Here is a 22,345-nt window from a genome sequence, read left to right as displayed (position 1 = left end):
ATGAATTGTAAGATTTCATGTGGTCATGATGGTCTTAGTCCTAAATTTGTAAAACAAATCATGCATTATATTGCTCGTCCCCTGGCTTTTATATTTAATCAATCGCTATGCTCAGGTAAGGTCCCGGACCCCCTCAAACTTGCAAAGGTAATTCCTGTTTATAAGAAGAATAATACATTTTTGATAGAAAATTATAGACCAATTTCTCTTCTTCCAACTTTCTCCAAAATAATCGAACGCATTATATATAAACGATTGTATAAGTATTTGTCTGAAAATGACCTTCTCATAAAAGAACAATTTGGTTTTCGGCCCTCCTCTTCGACAGAATCAGCATTGTTACACACCTTGGAACCAGTCATTTTATCCCTCGAAAAGAAAGAAATTCCCTTGGCTATGTACATTGACCTGAGCAAAGCGTTTGACTCACTGGACCATGACATACTCTTGCACAAGCTAGATAGTCCATGGGCCAGGCCAGATATTGGTACCATCTGAGGTACCAATTCAGCGAAGGGAATATCCAAGGGTTATGATGTCCACAGCGCTTAGTCTAATATTCAAGACGGCGAAGGGAATATCCAAAGCTTATGATACAGTGTATATCCCTTTATCTAAAACAAAACAACAACAAAAAAGCAATTTCTCGTGAATTTTAGCGTCTTTTTCAATTATTTATCATTTTCCGGTGAAAACGCTGCGTTGAAAACGCTAATACCACGCCAATGTCGCTTTATTTTCATCCAACAGTGAAAGATTATGCAAAACAATGTACCGGTACACTACAATACATTATGATTAATAATGTTGTAAATGAACAGAGTGATTTTTGTTTAAAACTGATGTATTTGTTGAGAGGGTGGTATAAAAAGAGTATAGATAATCCCTTTTATTAGGAACTTTAGATATGATAACGGTACATTGTTCTAGATAAAGACTAAGCGCACCGCGTGACAGCTGTGGACATCATTACCCTTTGGATATTCCCTTCGCTGCCTTTAATAAAGACTAAGCGCACCGCGTTTACAACAGAACACCTGTGGACATACAGAAGGCAGTGCTCGTATTGTATAGCGGTTAGTTTCGATTCAGAAGTATAGGGATATAAAAACGAGACCAAATTGGTTAAAAATTCATTTATTATGACTAAGCTACTCATTTGGAAATGCTATCATAGCTTGATAAGCGTATCTATGTCCGACAAACAAAATGACATCAAAAAGGTTTTGCCACCTCGGGTGGTACCAACAACCCATTTTTTTCGGCTCTTGGCCCATGGACTAAGAACACTATGGTATTCGTCGTGTGCCTCATTCTTGGTTTGTTGATTATTTGAGTGGACGACAACAACACACCAGCTTCAACGGTGCTAAGTCGGACCTCATGCCCGTATCTCATGGCGTGCCCAAAGGTAGTATCCTTGGCCCTCTTCTCTTTTTGATTTATGTCAACGATGTTATCAATTCATCGAAAGTTTTCGTTTTGTAATTTATGCTGATGATATCAATATTATATATTCACATTCTGATCAGAAAATGCTTAACCAAATTGTTAATGAAGAAGTGCAATCGTTATGCAACTGGTTCAAGGCAAATAAACCACCAATATTAGTAAAACGAAATATATGATTTTTCAATCTTCCAGGAGACAGATACAATTTTATCCAAACTTTTCTATAAAAATTGATAATAATGAAATTAAAAAGGTTGCCACAATACATTTTTAGGGGTGTATATTGACGAAAAGTTGTCCTGGAATAACCAGATAAATTATGTCCAGGGAAAGATAAGTGTTGCACTTGGTATGATGTTCAAGCTTCGCTCGTTAATCCCGAAAAATACACTGTTAATGCTTTACAATGCCTTTATCTTGCCGTACTTAGACTATTGTAATCTTGTCTGGTCAGGGACCAGCCAGAGACAATTAGATCGGCTAACGGTCCTCCAAAAGAAAGCCATTCGCCTTTGTACAAATTCCCTCGATCTTGCCCACGCCCCTCCATTATTCAAGGACTTGCAAACGTTAAATTTTCGAGACAGAATTTCGTTCAAACTTGGTATTTTCATGTATAAATGTGTTCGCTCAGTCTTGCCAGATATATTCAATGATTATTTTTCTACTTATGCCAAGAAACATTCTTTCAATACTAGAAATAAATAATGTTATGTTTCACCATTTTATCGTCTAAAAATTAGTCAATCTAACTCAATAAAGTACAAAGGGGCTAAATATTGTGGAATATGTTAAGCATGAAACTGAAAACTGCTAACACATTGAATCTTTTTGTGACTCAATATAATAGTAGACGGCGAGTTGTCACAATATTGGGGTGTTCTTAAAATTTTCTGTAGATTTTGATTTTTTGTGCTATTTCCCCTATTTTGGGGGTGCTGAACACGAATCCACTTGTTGCCATTTTTCTAAGCGCGTCTTCACCCGTTGTCATGGCAATGCATTATTTTCCTTAAAAGAAGATTTATTCTTCATTAAAAATCATAAAAACATGATGTAAACACCAAAATATGTCATTATAAATCCTTTTTGATTAGACTTGAGAAAGAATACAATTTTCATAATGTCATTGTTACCTTATAGCAACGACGGTTACCATGGCAACAACTATTTATTAAGAAAAATAATATTTTTCATGAAAAAGCAAGAAAACATTACAAGATTGAGTGGAATATTTATCATAAATTACTATCAAGATTATCAGCTTATTTTTCCACTATGTTAATTTCACGTCATTTTCGTTGCAATAGCAACAGCATGACAAAAGCTGCCTTTTAAAGAAAAATAAGGATTGCGATTGATAGAAAAGCAAGAACATTTCCATAGATGATAAATTTCTGTATAGTGAGATTTTTTGAGCTATTAGGCCCATTTACACTTGCTTGGAAAAATCGCGATTTTTCTAAAATCGCGACATTTGGGTGCAAGTTGCTAAGCAACTACACCCAAACGCCCTCGAAACATCGCCAGAAAAATCGCCAAAAACATCGCGAAGTTTGAGGCGAAGTTAGCGAGTGTAAACCCCAGCTGCAGAAATATCGCGATTTTTCATCACGTGACTTTCGGTATCGGATGCCACCGGGAGTTTACGCGCGCTCCCGATCCCTCTTTGGATCGAACGTGTAGAGAGTACGTCGGTCACTGGCCAGAGTACTAGTACACACGGTATGGACAGCTGTGCACAGGTCTGAAAGGCCGATCCTCGATCGGCTCGTGGTCTCTCACCTCCCTCTCCCTGATGAAACTAGTACGTGAAAACTACTACTAGTAGCAAACCTGAAGTTCTCCAACCACGTATCATCACCCCATGACGACTTAACAAAATAATGTTCTCCCAGAAAATGCGTTGATTCAGATTGCGGGAGTGCCCGTACTGCTCTCATACGTTGTTTGTGGAATACAGGAGTACGTAACAAGAGTGAGTTCTTGCTGTCGCCTGATAAAATACCAGTCCTAACTTCCAAGTCCTACTTCTCACTTTCGTCATATCGGCAAAATTTCATGATCCTCCTGAATGCTGCTGTAGATGAAGTTTTACACACCTACTACGTTTGTGATCTAATATAGCAAGCTCTATTTACCGTAAGTAAACAGTCTCGAGAAGCACAAATTTATATGTGCATTGCACTGATAAAAAGCCCTGGCTCAACATTCCAACCAGCTAGCTGTGATCAAAATACGTGTATACTGCCCTGCAGTGAAAACGAACAGAATAGCGCGCGCTTCCACTCATCTACCGTGTTGAAAAGAGGTAAATTACGCATGCGCACTACCGACCAAAAAATCGCGATGTTTCGTGAAGCTCAAACTTCACATGCTTTTGCGCAAGTGTAAACGGTGGACCAAAATATCGCGATTTTAAAAATCGCGATGTTAGCAAGTGTAAATGAGGCTATTTCCTTTATTTTGTCGGTGCCAAAGACAAATATACCTGTTGCCATATTTCTAAATGACATCTTTAACTGTTGCCATGGCAACAAATTATTTTCCTTGAAATAGCATGTATTCTTCAGTAAACATCACAAATGCATGCTAAAAACACCAAAATAAGTCAATATAAACGTATCACGCTTCAATCAAATTAAAAATCACAATTTCCGACTGTCACAGCAACCTCATAGCAATAACGGTTGCCATGGTAACAGCTATTCTTTTAAAGAAAATGATTTTTTTCATCAAAAAGCATGAAAAGATGAAAAGTTTGAGTAGCATACTCATTACAAATTGCTATGATAATTATCAGCTTTTTTCACTGCGTTCATGCTACATTATCATCGTTGCTATGGCAACAACTTTTTCCCCTAGAAAGGAGAAGTATGCCATTAAAAGAAAAACTAGATAAATAAATGATCAGTTTTTGTCTACTATAATTATATTATAATTTTTTATCATTACCTTTAAAAGAACGTGTATTCTTTATTAAAAACATCATAAAAACATGCAGTAAACACCAAATTAAGTCAATCTAAACATCTCTTTAATCAGATTAAAAATCACAATTCTTATAACGCCATGGTTACCTCATAGCAAAGATGGTTGCCATGGTAACAACCATTTTAAAGAAAGTAGTGATACTTTCATTAAAAAGCAAGAAAATGTGACAAGATCGGGTGGATTATTGATTACTAACTACTATCATGACTATCACCTCTTTCGGTTTATAGTGACCTCGTCTACAGCCACTCTGTCTATTTTCCAATTGGTCTACTGGCAAATCGTCTATTACCGATTCGTCTAATACCCATTTGGTCTACAACTTGTTTTGTCTAGTACACATATTGTCTAATAGTCACTTTGCCCACTACCCGTACTGTCTAATACCCAACTCGTCTAAGGAGCATTTCGTCTACTGAGCAATTGATCTAATAGCCAAGTCGTCTATACTCACAATGTCTACTTGTCATGTCGTCTAATATCCATTTCGCCTACTGCCACTTTGTCTACTCCCACCTCGTTTACAAGTCATCTCGTCTACATTCACTTTGTCTAGTTATCATATCGTCCAACCCTTAGTTCGTCTATACCCAACATGGTCTATACCCATCTGGTCTACACCCAACTCGTCTACACCCAACTCGTCTACTCCCAACTGGTCTACACCCAACTCGTCTACTCCCAACTCGTCTACTCCCATCTGGTCTACTCCCAACTCGTCTAATCCCAACTCGTCTAATCCCAACTCGTCGACACCCAATTGCAATATTGGTCTACTCCCAACTGGTATACTCTCAACAATTTACCCAAACTGATCATTCCCATCTGGTCATGCTAATAATGAATATACCACTTTGCCTATAGTCCATGGGCCAGGCCAGATATTGGTACCATCTGAGGTGGCAAAACCTTTTTGGTGTCATTTTGTTTGTCGGGCATAGATATGCTTATCAAGCTATGATAGCATTTCCAAATGAGTAGCTTAGTCATGATAAATGAATTTTTAACCAATTTGATCTCGTTGTTATATCCCCATACTTCTGAATCGAAACTAACCGCTATACAAAGAAGAGCACTGTCTTCTGTATGTTCCATAGAGCTGTAAAATGCAGCTCTATGGTATGTTCACAGGTGTTCTGTTGTAAACGCGGTGCTCTTAGTCTTTATTCAAGGCAGCGAAGGGAATATCCAAAGGTTATGATGTCCAGAGCGCTCAGTCTTTATTCTAGACGGCGAAGGGAATATCCAAAGCGTATGATACAGTGTATATTCTTTTATCTAAAAAAAAAAAAAAAAAGAAGCAATTCCTCGTGAATTTTACCGTATTTTTCAATTATTTATCATTTTCCGGCGAAAACGCTAATACCACGCCAATGTCGCTTGATTTCCATCCAACAATATAAGATAATGCAAAAACAATGTACTGGTACATTACGATACATTATAATGAATAATATTGTAAATGAACAGAGTGATTTTTGTTTAAAACTGATGTATTTGTTGATAGGGTAGTATAAAAGCAGTATAGATAATTCCTTTTATGAGGAACTTTAGATATGATAACGGTACATTGGTCTAGATAAAGACTAAGTGCACCGCGTGACAGCTGTGGACATCATAACACTTTGGATATTCCCTTCGCTGCCTTTAATATAGACTAAGCGCACCGCGTTTACAACAGAACACGGTGGACATACGGAAGACAGTGCTCTTCTTTGCATAGCGGTTAGTTTCGATTCAGAAGTATAGGAATATAAAAACGAGACCAAATTGGTTAAAAAATCATTTATCATGACTAAGCTACTCATTTGGAAATGCTATCATAGCTTGATAAGCATATCTATGCCCGACAAACAAACTGACACCAAAAAGGTTGTGCCACCTCAGGTGGTACCAACAACCCATTTTTCGGGTCTTGGCCAATGGACTACTAGTGTCCAGTCCGTCTCACTGTCACGAACTATTCACAACCCTGCCCTGGTACAAAAATCAATAATAGTCTATTCTTTGTTAATTATTCCGCACATGCTGAATATAAAGACATATTAATGGTGAGACACGACTATCCAGTCAACATCCTGGCCGTAAAATAACTAAATGATAATAAACTAGCTCAGTTACAATCCTCCATCACAAACGAATTGTCAGTCATACGGAACAGAATTACATTTCGTCACCCCATTTTCCACCCCCGTCCATCCCCGTCCATGCATGCAGCGATCTTAGCGGGATCCCGAATGAGGAATTATCGAGTAATATTTCATCGCGTTTGGTACACGAGTAAAGGTACAACGATCCGAGCGATGTGTGCGTGTAGTTGGATTGACACCGGATGCACGCGTACACTGTAAAAACATCGGTGTTAGATTTAACACCACGGGTGTTAAATCTAACACCGATCAAACTTCAATAAAGGACCACACCCACAGGTGTTAAAAATGCACTGTAGGCCCCTATTGGTGTTGAAAAGTGTTCACCTGACACTTCGTGGTGTTAATTTGACACTGTACCTTGTGTTATTTTGACACTGTACTGGCGTTAATTCAAAAATGACACAACATGGTGTTGATTTGATATTTGTTGGTGTTAATATCAATGGTTTAACACCCGTCCAGCTTCAATAAGGGACCACACCAGCTGGTGTTACTTTGGTGTAAATTTATTTTCACATTTTTTCAAAAATCTAGTATTTTAATGTAAAATTCTTGATCGTCTTGTTTAAATTAAAAATCAACAAGAAGTGCAGTTACTAAGAAAATCTAGAAAAAACAGTTTAAAATTTGGAAATGACACCCGGAGGTGTTAATTTAACACCATAAATGAGCACCGAAAATTTAACACCAGCTCGGTGTTCACTATTTAACACCGGACTTTTTGCAGTGTATAATTCCTAAATTATGCGAATAAATGAAGTATAATTGGAATTCTATCAGTAATAATGAAGTACAAGATGAGGAGGGTTGCATATTCCTCGTGCTTTAGGCAGGAGCTTCACACAGGTGGAGGATTCAAAGTCTATTGTCATGATAATGAGTTTGAGTCTTCGAGTGTATATAAAGGAGGTGGATATTCCACGCCTCTCATCTTTCGAAGTGTGAACAAAGGACCTTTCCAACATCACGACTACGTACGTGAAAACAAAGATAGCAGTCATTCAATTCAACAGGTACATGTATGGAACGCCATTAAGGAAACAATACAAAATTCATTTCACTCCAGCCAATATTCATTTCACTTTTAACAAATACATTTCACTCACAAACATTGATTTTACTTTTTATAAAAATAGATTTCACTTTTCACAATAATACATTTCACTTTTAAATTAAACTTCATTTCACTTTTCACAAAAATACATTTCACTTTTGCATTAAACTTCATCTCACTTTTCACAAAAATACATTTCACTTTTGAATTAAAATTCATTTCACTTTTCACAAAAATACATTTCACTTTTACATAAAGATTCATTTCACTTTTCATAAAAATACATTTCACTTTTAGATACAAATTCATTTCACTCTTCACAAAAATACATTTCACGTTGGCGTACCATATCACTCAGACGAAACCATTTCACTGCGCTAAAACCATTTCACTCTGATAAAACCATTTCACTCTGATGAAACCATTTCACTCTGATACAAAAAAATACGTTCCTCTTTTTTCCCGGCCAAAAGGTGGCGCCAGTCTGAGAGGAGTCACAGTGCCATGGCACTTTGTTAGCGCTGAGCTGAGGTGAATAGCCGGCCAGCTGGCCGGCTGGCTATGCATGCATAGTCCAGGCTAGGCTCCATAGAAAGTGCACCTAACCTTGTTTTTTGATATATACAATGTTTTTTGATGGTTTCTTGTCAATTCGAGGGTGCTGATTCCAAATCCGATTGATGCCACTCGCGTAACCTTGAGCATTTTCGGCAAAACGCAAAAATCCAAAATGGCCGCCAGATATGCTAATTTGGCCATGATAATCCTGTTTATGTCAATTTTATGACAAATTATTCCATCAAAGTTTTTTAAATTTTTGTTCCTTGAGTAATTCTACTTGCACAAGCAAGAAATTTTTCATTTGAAGAGGTACATTTAGTATTTTAAGCTTATTTTCAATTCAAAATGGCCGCCACTCATATACTCATGTACTATATGAATGGCAAAAAATATGTATAGAAATAGAAGACGAATTTTCAGTCACATACCTACGCTTTTATCAAGTTTTGCTTGTGCAATGCAAATCTGATGAGTGCCACTAACAAAACAAGCAAACAAACAAGCAAAAAAACAGAAAGTTTATTGTTTTTAGGCTTATTATATTCTTCTTAATACAAAACTTCAAAATGGATGCCACTCATATACCCCTGCACAATATGAACGGCAGAGCGTGTGAAATAAAAAAAAATAATCTTTTTTTTTTTTCTGTCACTCAGGTACACTGTTTTTCAATTTGTGTGCTGATTATAAATCAGAAGGTTGTTACTAATAAAGGCTGTTTTTTTTTTTTTTTGATGCAAACATCCAAATTTGCTACCTCAATCTGAATTTTTCCCTAGGTATTTGGAAAAATCCACCAAAACTTAAATTGACGCCAACATCAAGATCGTTTATCAGGAATTATTAGATATGAACATTTGATACTTACTCTCTAAAAAAAAAATCGAGTGAAAATATTCACTCTTAAAGGAGTGAATACAAAGAAGAGTGAATTTAGAGTGAAATTGGAGTGAATTTTGAGTGAAAATGTTCATTTTCACTCATTTTGGAGTGACCTCAGGGATCACTCGAAGATTTTGGAGTGATCCCTGATGTCACTCTAAAACGAGTGAAAATGAACATTTTCACTCAAAATGCACTCCAATTTCACTCTAAATCCACTCTTTTTTTATTCACTCCTTTAATAATAATAATAATAATACATACAATTTCTATAGCGCCGTTCTCCACTTTGATTAAATGCTCAAGGCGCTTTACAATTGTACATCAAAGCAAACAGATTGAAAATACAAGTACATCACAGTAATAGAAGAAGGATGAAGAAGCAGAAAAAAAAAGACATGAAAGTCTGTCTTCAAAAGACACTGGTCTTCAAAATGCACTGCTAAACAGATAGGATTTTAAATTACTCCTGAAAGATGTTATAGAGCTCGAGTCTTTCAGCTCACGAGGAAGTGAATTCCACAGTGTTGGTCCAGCGTGAGCGAAAGCTCGTTCCCCCCAAGATTTCCTAGAAAACGGAATATGTAAGAGACCTGAAGTTGAGGATCGAAGAGTTCGTGAAGGTTGGTATTGACGAAACAAACAAACATTGTAATCAGGAGCTGTTCCCTCAATAACATGATAAACCAAAAGAAGTATCTTAAACCGAATACGCTCCTGTACAGGCAACCAATGAAGACTCTTTAGGATAGGTGTGATATGACTGCGTTTACTTGACAAAGAAACAATACGTGCAGCGGCATTTTGTAGCTTTTGTAATTGGGCAATTTGCGAGTTTGGTAGATTGAAAAACAAACCATTACCGAAATCAAGGCGTGAAGAAATAAGTGCATGAACAAGTTTTTCCGTGGCAGAGCGAGTCAAATACTTGCGAATAAAACCAATATTGCGCAATTGATAACGGACTGATTTAGAAATGTTGGTGATTTGATCGGACATAGCCATGTGAGAGTCAAACATAACACCCAGATTGCGACATGACTTTGACATGACTTTAAGAGTGAATATTTTCACTCGATTTTTTTAGAGAGTACTTGCCTTGAGATGTTCAACATTAAATCATTCATTCTGATTTACTGAATTAAAAGGCTGAATCCTAGATGATGACACAAATGAAATTTCCAATTAAAAAAACTGTCCTGTTCTACATTATCTAAAAGCGATATTATACAAACTTTTCAGTCCCCTCATCCGAGAAAGAACATGAGGCAGGGGAAATTGGAAAAAGGGACCACCTCACTTCCTGTTGTCAAATCTCTGAAATGAAAACAATGCCCCAAAGTTTTTAATGTTAACCCAGATGAATTATATATGGTAGATGAATTTTACCACCGTTTTTTCGGAGTGAATGTGTTTGAGTATAGGCCTATGATGTCGAGGGAGACTCTGAGATCTGTACAGTGCTGCCTCATTCTGAAAGCAGTGTTATAACAACTTCACACTGCTTGTCTTTAATCTTCAGCATTTGCAGATTCAGGATTGCTCTCGGTAACCAGACCAGCTGTGTTAGGACTCGGAATGATGGCCTCCTTACTTGTGGCTGTAAACTAACTCCACTAGAGGTCTTTTTAACATAGGCTATGTGGTGACATTACATTCACTTCACGTAGGAAGTTTGCAGATGATCTTGCCTTTACGTCTCATAGAAAGTCCTTGGATGACATGAGCCGAGTACTGACCCATCTCAAGACAATAGTGGAGTACATCATCTTCTGGAGACTTTGCCCCAACCTTTGTTAGATTATCATCAGACCCATGCCTTCCATCTTAGTAACCATCTTGCCAACGCTATGTTCAAGGTAGCTCTCTGTGGCAAGCCTTCCAAGCATAGGCTAAGGAAGTCCACCCTCCTTCACTGACACTCGATCACTCTCCCTCACACTGGAAGGAAAGGATGGCCAGTGTCACCAGTGCCGTCAACGCATATCCTGACCTTCCAAACACGATAGCATGGGGGGGGGGGGGCATTTCATGAAGCGTTTTGTCTGACAAATTTGTCTGACAAATTTGCTCTCAGCTAATCAGATGCAAGGATTTAATAGCTTATAACAGTTTGTCAAAAAGAAAAGATCTGACAAAACACTTCATGAAATGCCCCCTTGAACAACCTGCCATGATCAATGCGCCTGAAATCCCACAAGCCTAGATTTCCCTACTGTAACTAGAAAACATTGACCCCAAAACAAGTTGGTGCAGATGCTGGTCTGATGTCATCTCTGATACCACCCAAGTTACCTACAACACTGTCTCTGGCCTTGCAACAAAGCCACGTACAGGGTTTCAACGGGTGGTGATCAAGCAAGTCTTCATGTCTTCATCCTATTTCTATGGCAAGTAATCGCCCTCTAACCCCTGAGGAAGTGCTGAACATCACCAGATGTGGTTGCAATTAAAACAATTGCAGGACTAATATGCATCTTTAGCCTGAGAATTCTGCACATTTGGGGCTGATGTCGCCTGCTGCTAAACATACAATTAAAGGGTTCTTTAAAGACAATAAAATGACAGTTTTAGTTTTAAGACAAGACTGAATGAGATCATGATGTCAAAGTGTATATCATCAACACCTAGGAACTGTGAGAGAACTGAAAGAGGTATCTCACATTGCTCCTTGGGTGATGTTTAATGAACAGTTTGTACGGTATTTCATTAGGACAGTTTCGTTTATGCCTTCAACAGCTTTTGTTGTTGTTTTAATTCAAGAAGAAAATCAGGTTTGCTCGATAATATCAAGGCGGCACTCCTAATTACATTAAGTCATATCAAAGTGATGGAGGTTATGATCCATTTCGAACTCGCCTCAGGACTGCTCCCTCCCCCCCCCCCCCCCCCAACTCCTTGCTGGAAAAAAAATCTGCAGTGTAAAGGGTTTTTAGTTGTGTCATTAATGTCTGATGTGTTTTTGTCCGCAACCATGTATCTCTGCACTTACTGTATAGGATTTTTTTTTGTACTTTGTTGATATGGTTTTAGGGGAATGCATATTACAAGCTTTGCTTTCTAGCTTCCTCTCCATTTTTAACATTATTTGATAAATACCATGTATCTAGGCTCCTTAATATATTGTGTTAGTATTACATTTTTATATTCAACCGGCATGTAGAATATGATGGTACATTGATTCCTTGCGAGACGTTTAGTGAACTTATATTGTTGAGACTTTTGTTGAGACAAAATGAAATATATAAGAAATTGTGTTCAACATCGTAAGGTTTATGAATATTAAATGCTCATATATGTAGGCCCCCTATATATTGTAAGTGACACCCAACATATTGCACATGCAACACTTTATGATAGCGTAGGTACGGGACTGGAAATACAGTAAATTTGTTCTATATTTCCATGCATATGTTTTGCCATTCATATAGTACATAAGCATAGGAATGGCGGCCATTTTGAATAACAAAATGAGCTTTAAATGCTAAATGAACCTATATGAAATGAAAATTCGCTTGCAAATGCAGATGGAGTAACTCTAGGAACAGAAATGTACAATGTTTGGTGGAATAATTGGTCATATAATGCACATTATTGTGTTTATCACGGCCGAATTAGCATATCTGGCGGCCATTTTGGATTTTTGCATTTTGTCGAAAATGCTCAAGGTTACGCGAGTGGCATCAATCGGATTTGGAATCAGCACCCTCGAATTGACAAGAAACCATCAAAAAACATTGTATATATCAAAAAACAAGGTTGGGTGCCTTCTAGCCTGGACTATGCAGTACCTAGATTTACTGAGTAGCCAGTCAGTCGGCAAGCCCGAAAAAACCCGTCTAGAATATCCAAGTCCTCGCACGCGAGTTGACCCCGCAAGTCATAGAGAGCGCGATTGGAGAATCGTTTTGAAATGCTCATATCTTGGTCACTGAATTACGTTTTCACATGATTTTTCTTTTATTTGATAGGTAAAGGTTAAAACTTGGATGCTATCTTGTTGATTTTTCCAAGAACGACATGAAAGATTATCAACTTCGTGGCTAACTAGTTGCAGATGTTCCGGAAATAATGGATACAGATATTCTTCTAAAATTCTCCTAAAAGTCTTCTTTTTCATCGTGGGGCACCAACAAAAGTTATATCATGTAAAAGGAAATTTATTCAGCTTTAAGATGATACCTAAAAGTGTAATGTGATGATTTGTAGATGGGTCAGCAGCCAGCTGATATCATAGGGATGCCATTCCTTTTTTTCTCGGCACGAAATCGCGAAGTACTGTACTGTCCCACATATAGAAATTGACGTGTGTCCTCGATGCCTTTGTACGTGTGTGTCTAACTGTATGAGCGACCCCAGCGTAAATACAAGTGGTCAGTTTCGAGCGTCTAGCTGTGATATACTGTACTTGTGTCTGTCATTAGACATTACGTACTAATTAATAGTCTACAGCCTCTTGCTGGGCCTCTCTCTCTCTCTCTCCCCCTCTTTTTTGATTATATGTCTTGTTCTTGTTATTCATAATACAATGTATGTTTGTTTTGTTTGCTTTTGTCCACCCTTCTGATTTCGTCAACAGGAAGTGTCTGATTCTCAGTTTCATTCTGCCATCAATCATTCACATCACTCTCTCTCAATTCAAAGCATCCTAAGCATCCACTCAAATACATTATAACCACTACTTATACCGTTCACTCCGCTAAAGTGAACACAGTTACATTATATCGAAATTCCGCTTACATTATCCACTTTTTTTTTACATGCTTGGTTATAGCAACATTTTGATATAACAAAAGAAAGCTGTTGATCCCAAGGACTTCACTATTACTTCACTCTATTACTATAGGCCTACCTAACATTTTGATATAACAAAAGAAAGCTGTTGATCCCAAGGACTTCACTACATTACTTCACTCTATTACTATAGGCCTACCTAACTAGGCAGAGAAATTTACATACATTATTGCACGTGCCATTCTCATCAATTAATAAAATACCTTTTTTTCCATTAATAACAACAGAGAAAGGAGCACAATCCACAAGTTTTTTTTCTTTATAAATGTATTTACATCTCCATATATATATATATATATATATATATATATTTATTTATTTATTTATTACATGTAAGTGTTGAAAGAACAAACTACACTGATACCGATTTTGCACAAACATGAAACAGTTGTGAATATGGCTTGAATGTTATGTAAGTGAATAAAATCAAGCAAGACTACCACAAATGTTTTGAGGCAATACTCTGTAAATTACATGCCATCTACACTTTTGGCAAGGTTTCACTCAAATGATACATGTACAGATATAACTTCATTAATAGTTCAAACTGCATGAATGTTTGAGGGTGTACAAATGCCCTTGAGTACTCTGAAGCCAGGTACACATACATGTATCTACTATAGTATTCACATCGCCAAGGTTTCACACACATGAACAGAGGGTGACAGTAAACTGGCAGCTGCAAGAGCAATTTGAAGGTGTACACGTATACATATGAAGTGTACTTACTGGAAACAAAATGAAACATGTACAAAATATATAAACTTCATCGACAGTCCAAACAGCAGAGAATGTTTTGAAGGTGTCCATATGCCCTTAAATACTTTGAAGGCAAGTACAATGTATCTATTGGTCACACTGCCAATGTTTCAAACACATGAACTGGCAGCTGCATCAACAATTCAGAAGTGTACATACTACATATGAAGCAGGGGCGGATCCAGGAATTCCGTAAAGAGGGGACGCGTTTACAAAATTAAAGGGGGGTGCAAGCACCCTCCCCCCATTTTTTCTTTTAATTTCTTTTGTTTAAACAAAAAATAAAGGGGGGCGTGTGCCAGTTGCGGTCCTAACTGGATCCGCCAATGTATGAAGTACACTTACTGGAAACTAAACAGATAAAAAATTTAAAGTAACTTTAAAACATCAATATTACTGGAAATCGAAGCAGACAGATTAGATTTGGCCTTATAGCATCTTGCAAAACATCTATGTGAAGAAATCTTTCATTCCCAACTTTAGCATTGACTGTATATAATCTTATCTGAAATGTCGAAAGGCAAACTAATCATCCCAACATCTCTGTCAACTGAATACACATGTATCAGTACATGTACACAAGCAGTATCATACACATTTAAAATATCCGTGTGTCACTCTCTTCATGGTTATGACTGAGTGAATGATACAAATGTGTATTCGAACCCCTTACCAGTAACAACACTCGACAACCCTGGGGTAGACTACAGGCCAACATGAAACCCCCCAGGTGTTATAAAAATCTGCTCATCTTACCTTTCACAAGGTCCACAATTTTTCTTTATAGGTATCTAATAAGAGCATGCCCGTTCAATGCGAACATGTTCAAAATTTTGGTTGATTTGGAAGAAGTACTAATGTAATGTATCATCTATCTAACTGTTGTGTCAAAATCTTCATCTTCCTTATCCCTTCTTGACCGTTCAATTCCTTTTGGTGACATACCTTGTGTATCTTCCTGATCGAACAGAATTCTTACATCTTTGAAACCTCTTCTGAAATGGGTCACAACCAAAATATTAGCAATAAAACATGCATACATGTACTAACTAAACCTCTTATAGTGCTTCAGTGATGATGTACAAATTAAATTCATACCTTCAACGTCCAGATACTACTTCATACTGTACAATGTACTTGCTTCCATAACATTTATCAAGAATATCATGAAGGATAATATTTAGTTTAATCAGGGCTCATAATTCTGCCATCTGTACAAACTCCAAAGTAATTTAAATGCACATAATTTAACATATACTATCTTGCATAGTTCCACACATTGATGTATCTGTAATGGTCGAACTTCACATTTACTACAACAACCGTGCTTTTCAAAGAATATACATGTACATCCTCTTTACTAAAAATGTTACCGTAAAGATGAGTGAAGTTGATATACAGTAACATACTGTAATATGTTACAATTGTATATCAACTTCATTCTTCCTATTGTATCATATCACATATTTAGCACCTTTCTGAGGTAGGTTATCATGATCACATACTGCTCTAGGTTTTTCAATGAAATGAAAAAGTTGACAGGTGTACTAATCAGTTGTTTCTATTCTTGTGAGGAAGTCACTCAGCGCTTGCAAAACAGCAGTGCTCTCCTTGATAAAAATCTGTCAGAGATTGAATGGTACGTGTGCATCCAAGAAAACAAAATACACTATAGAACTGACAGTGTAGATCTCCTCGTTTATGTCATGCAGATTTTCCTGGAGGCCACAGAGAAGAGAATCACCTTAAATATGCATGTTCCATCGGTGTGATGTCAGGTACTGGGGATACCTACATATACAATGTGACACAAATAGAGAAAATTAATCATAGATGATATTATAAACCATTATTCACAATAACATGTCCGAAAACATTATGTTGGAGTAAACCCCAATTCAAGCAGAGAGAAACTACAGACATGCACTGTACTATGGTAAACATATGAAGAGTCTGTTCGCAAAAACCGGTAAGTCCATTTTTGAAGATTTTCAAGTACGGTCTCTGTCATAAAGTACAAAATAACACCTTTTAAATGAGATATTGGTCACTACATATAAAAGGGCATTTTTGAAATTATGGTCAAAAGAAGCAAAAATTTTCTTAGTATTCTCTTTATTTTTCCTGACCTTTAATCGCAAATATCTCCATTTGGCAAATATGGACTTATCGGTTTTTGCGAACAAACTCTTCATATTATTCTGAGAATAATTGCATTCATTCAGACATCCTCGTAAACTTTATTGTTACAAATTGTAGATGCGGAAGACTAATAATACATCTCTATATTTACCGACAACCTGTATACCAACTTGAAAAATTCAAATAGCCTGGTACTCTATTAGTGTTAACATTGCAGCCGGGTCAACTCTTAAACATGTCATGAAAATTATGTTTACATCAAATACTAGAATCGCTCTTGTGCCTTCTTTCTCCATGCGAAAGAAAAAAACTAATAATAATAATAATATTGAATCTATACTGTTCTTGTTTGTATTAAGTGATGAGTAGGTGCCTAAATCATATAATAATTAACTGCTAAGAGATGAAGACTAAGACCCTGTTTATTATAGACAGCATACACATTGTACACTGTACAATTTTTGTGAATAAGTTGTAAATTCAAATTTACAAATTGCCATCGCCACATACAATTGTAGGCCTACCGCCACCGGCCTACACTGACTCACTGTACACTGGACACAAAGCCATCAGAAATACATACACCCTGGGAGACACTCCCCTTGCATCTGTATCAGATCTCCGGTATCTAAGGTTAACTTTTTCATCCAACCTATCCTGGCAAAGTCACATCAACAACATCACATCCCGGGCCAATCGGATGCTAGGACTAGTCAGCAGAAACCTACGAAAGACCTCGCAAAGGATCCGCCAACAAGCATACTTCTCCCTAGTGAGACCACACCTAGAATACTGCAGCTCAGTCTGGAACCCACATACAAACAAACACATTTCCCAAATAGAAGCCATCCAAAGGCGAGCGGCAAGATTCACCCTCCAGAGGTATTACTGTCCAGACAGTGTCTCTGCCATGATTGAACAGCTTAAATGGGAAAGTCTGGAGAGGAGAAGAAATGCTGCTAGCCTCTTCCTCATGTACAAGATTCAGCACAACATGGCAGCCATCAATGCACAGCACTACACATCACCCATGATTGTTAGCAACACACGACAGTACCATCCAAACAAGTTGCTGGCAATTCCTACCCGAACCCAACTCTATCGGAACTCATTTTTTCCACGTACAGTAACTGCTTGGAATGGGCTTCCTAAAAACGCCCTTGAAGCCACTTCATTGGAGGCCTTTAAGGGAGCTCTTCCACTCAGCATCTAGACTGAGGAACAAGATTTTTACTCGCACCATATATTTTTAATGCACCAACAAGCATGCACTGCAAATGAGCACCTAAGTTCAACTCCTTAGCACTACATCCTGACTTATGGATCCTGCTGAGTATCTTCGTAGAAGTAGAAGTGTACACAACACACGATATCACGAAGTTCCAATTGAGCGAATGAACAACGCTAATTTCAATATATGGGACTGACCCTGCACCTCCGCAGAGATCGTCAACAACGGTGCATTTACGGTCCGAAAAAGTCCCCGTCCGCACTAGATGCGATCACTGCGTAAAGCACGAAGTATTGCCGACCTGATGAACAAAAAGTCACATCAATCCCCTTTTTAGATGGGTCAGCAGCCAGCTATAAACACGGGAATGTTTTGAAAGAGGAAAAATACTATGTCAACTTCGAGATACTAGTAAACGGCAAAAAAATACTCATTTTGAACAGGAAAAAATAGCATGTCGATCACAAGAAGTCAGACATCAAACTTACCCCACAACATCGCTGTTGAAAAGCGTTGTAAAACACACGTTAATCATTCAGCAAGTCAGGCGTAGATTCAATTCTCGATGTAGTATGCATGTAACGGCACGAGCGTGCATGTGAGTGAGGCCGAGGCGAGGACCGTCGACTGCTAGCTCGCCTCGCGTCGCTTCCGCGCCAGCGTAGCGCGCTAAATCTAGGTACTGCATAGCCAGCCGGCCAGCTGGCCGGCCGGCCACTCACCTCAGCTCAGTGCTAAGTGCCATGGCACTGTGACTCCTCTCAGACTGGCGCCACCTTTTGGCCGGGAAAAAAGAGGAACGTATTTTTTTGTATCAGAGTGAAATGGTTTTATCAGAGTGAAATGGTTTTATCAGAGTGAAATGGTTTTAGCGCAGTGAAATGGTTTCGTCTGAGTGATATGGTACGCCAAAGTGAAATGTATTTTTGTGAAGAGTGAAATGAATTTGTATTTAAAAGTGAAATTTATTTTTGTGAAAAGTGAAATGAATCTTTATGTAAAAGTGAAATGTATTTTTGTGAAAAGTGAAATGAATCTTTATGTAAAAGTGAAATGTATTTTTGTGAAAAGTGAAATGAATTTTAATTCAAAAGTGAAATGTATTTTTGTGAAAAGTGAGATGAAGTTTAATTCAAAAGTGAAATGTATTTTTGTGAAAAGTGAAATGAATTTTAATTTAAAAGTGAAATGTATTATTGTGAAAAGTGAAATGTATTTTTATAAAAAGTAAAATCAATGTTTGTGAGTGAAATGTATTTGTTAAAAGTGAAATGAATATTGGCTGGAGTGAAATGAATTTTGTATTGTTTCCTTAATGGCGTTCCATATACATGCACTGTGTATTATGTTCGCCCTAAAGGGGCCTTGCGTTTATATGCCATTATCACTCATCAATCACAATCTCAACAGAATGATAAAACAGTTTCCGTGCGGAACAAGGGGAGGGAATAAGACCTGCTGTTATCAATGCTGTGTGTATGCAGCGTGTGGGCGGGACCCTCCTCATCTTGTACTTCATTATTACTGATAGAATTCCAATTATACTTCATTTATTCGCATAATTTAGGAATTCTATCACGTAATACTTCGTACAAGCTTCAGAGGGTTGCATAACAATTTAAAGAGCATCACGGGAACTGTTTTGTATGTCATACAGTACAGATGGCAACTATGAAAGAAAACACAGCTGGCGAAGTAGCATTCATGTGTATTTCTGAGCAGTTTTATAATACTCGCACTTTCGTTCAGTGAGAACCACGACCAAAAATAATAACATCAGTTGACAAGTTGGATAGCAATGCGGCAATACAAGGCTGTTACAATAATCTTGGTAATAACATTAAGTCGCTGTATATATGTCAGAGGTTATACATGAAGGCACTTGTTGTATACAATGTTAAACAGAACACATGTCGCCACATTCAAGTTTATACACAAACGTCATTCACGATCGTCTAGGTCCCAAGATTTAGGATAGTGGACGCAAAATTTTGTTCTGTTATTTCTGGAGTTTGACCAGTTTGCTCTAGCCATTATTTCATGGATCGAAACACCGTGGCAAAAGGCAGCTGAACTGGCCGCACTACGATAGCTGTGGGCCGAGAAAATTGATGCATCTATCTTTGCTTTGACTAGAACATTCTTTAACCATCTTGCTATTGTGGCGTTCGACGCCTTGTTGTGTGGCTTCCTCGTCGAAAGAAACAGCTTTGTCTCCTTATTAGCCTGACGAGCCACTTCCGTTCGTTGAGATATTCCTTTAGAGTAGACAAAACACAATTTTTTTCATTTGGAGTGTAAGCTGGTAATTCAACCGACTGGGAAGCGATCTTCGCCTTGGGTGACGTTGTCTTTAACAAACCCATAATTTGAAAACTTGCACACTCATCATTTACAGTCATGTACGATGTATCAAGAAGACCTAACGTCTGAACTCTTTGAGCTGAAACAAGAGCAGTAAGAGAAATAAGCTTTTCACTCAACTGGAGTAAATCGAGATTTTCATTAACATCTAAGGAACTTAAATAGTCCAAAACCTTGGAAACTTCCCAAGTGCTCGTGTACCTCGGTTTCGGAGGTTTCTCATTAAACATTCCCTTCATCAATCGTACGTATGATAAGCGGATGCTTTCCAACAGAATAACCATTAATAGGTGGTAGCGCAGATGATAGCGCTGAGCGATAACAGTTCACTGTAGAATAGCTCTTCCCCAAACTTTGGGAAGACAAAAAATTAACAACATGAACTATAGTTGGATTAAACGGATCAAACGATCGTCTATTACACCAATGTAGCCACTGGGACCATGGACCTAGCAACTATAGGTCCATGCCTAGGTCCATGCTGGGACCAAGCAGACTCGTGCTGTTTGTTGGTATTTTCCCTCCATGAGCGGGAGAGAAGACGTCTAGCGTCCTCCGAAAAGCCTTCTACTTCCCACTGTTCGCCGAGATGGTCCAGGCGACTAGCCTGATGTTTGGCAACGTCGTGGGGAGGGGCTCTAGACACCCCCGTGGGAGGAGAATGGGCGGGGCTATTAATGACTCGAGGAGGATGGGGTACCAGTAGTTTGTAGGCACAAACCCTTGTTGGTCGTAATAGGAGTCTGCATGTGCCAAGACTAATACACGTACCACTGCACTGCAGCCTGTTGGGAGAAGCTACAACGCAGGGCCTATGGGGCAGTGCCGAAGTGGTGCATATAGTAGTCTTGGCGCAGACTCCTCTACGACCAACAAGGGTTTGTGCCTGCAAACTAGGGTACCAGGGCTGGGCTCTCCACAATGGAGCGATGAGCAGCGCCACCTGGCAGCTGTCCTGATGTAACTTGTGCAGGACTCTAGAAAGAATGCAAATAGGTGGAAATAGATATGGGGTTAGCGAACTCCATGATAAAGAAAATGCGTTAACAGCGCATGAAAGTGGATCGTGTTTCCATGACACGAACATCTGCAATTTGGCATTGTGTCTAGTAGCGAACAAATCAACATCAGGTGTAAATGACCTAGACAGAACCATCGCAAAAATATGTGATCGAAGGCTAAGTTCTTTGTTCATGTCCTTTCGAGACAGAGTGTCGGCCTCGATGTTATGAATGCCTGGTATGTAAGAGGCCGAGAGCCAAACATTCCTACTAAGGCACCACGACCAAATTTCCCTTGCGATGCAGTCTATATTTGGGGTATTTCCTCCCATCTTGTTCACGTAAACCACTGTTGTGTTACTATCCGATTTCACGTGAATGTGTGTATTGGTAGTTACATCACAGAGCGCTTGGATTCCTCGATATGCTGCGAGGAGTTCAAGCTCATTAATATGCAAAAGTGATTCGTCTTGCGACCACCTAGCTTGAACAAAGGAGCCGTCATTCTCACAAAAGGCTCCCCAGCCTGAGTTACTTGCATCAGTGCTCACTGTCATGGATATGTCGGGCAAAACTAAGCATGTCTGAAAACTTTCAATAGGCTGAGAAACCCACCAGACTATCTCCCGGAGCTCCTTTTCCCCCAGCTGGACATGAGTGTTGAAATTTCCGTTTGATTTCTGTAGGGTGGGATTTCACGGAGCACGCGAACGATTTGCGAAGGACGCGAATGACAAAATCCAGCATTCGGAAAACTTTTTCTCCGAATGTTTTCCGACAATGAAGCCGAAAACTACTCTTGCGCAATTTGTGCGAAGTTTCCACGACGTATGTGCGAATGTCGTGTGTATCATTGCTAAAGTACAGCATGTTACGTACACGAAGAACAACGAAAAATTTTCAATAATCATGGGAGAAAAATTGTACCCAAGGAGAGGTGGAAGCTGTCTTGAGTTGA

At 38.4% G+C, this 22,345-nt stretch overlaps 1 pseudogene; it reads right to left on the bottom strand.

Annotated features, from left to right (window-relative positions):
* Positions 1–19,963: 19,963 nt before the first annotated feature.
* Positions 19,964–21,944, bottom strand: LOC139744320 (uncharacterized; annotated as a pseudogene).
* Between the last annotated feature and the right edge of the window lie 401 nt (positions 21,945–22,345).

This window comes from Diadema antillarum, unplaced genomic scaffold, assembly GCF_040938485.1.
Source record: "Diadema antillarum isolate AM-2024a unplaced genomic scaffold, OU_Dant_1.0 seq00001158_RagTag, whole genome shotgun sequence".
Classification (NCBI taxonomy): domain Eukaryota; kingdom Metazoa; phylum Echinodermata; class Echinoidea; order Diadematoida; family Diadematidae; genus Diadema; species Diadema antillarum.
This window is presented reverse-complemented; position numbering and strand designations above follow the sequence as displayed.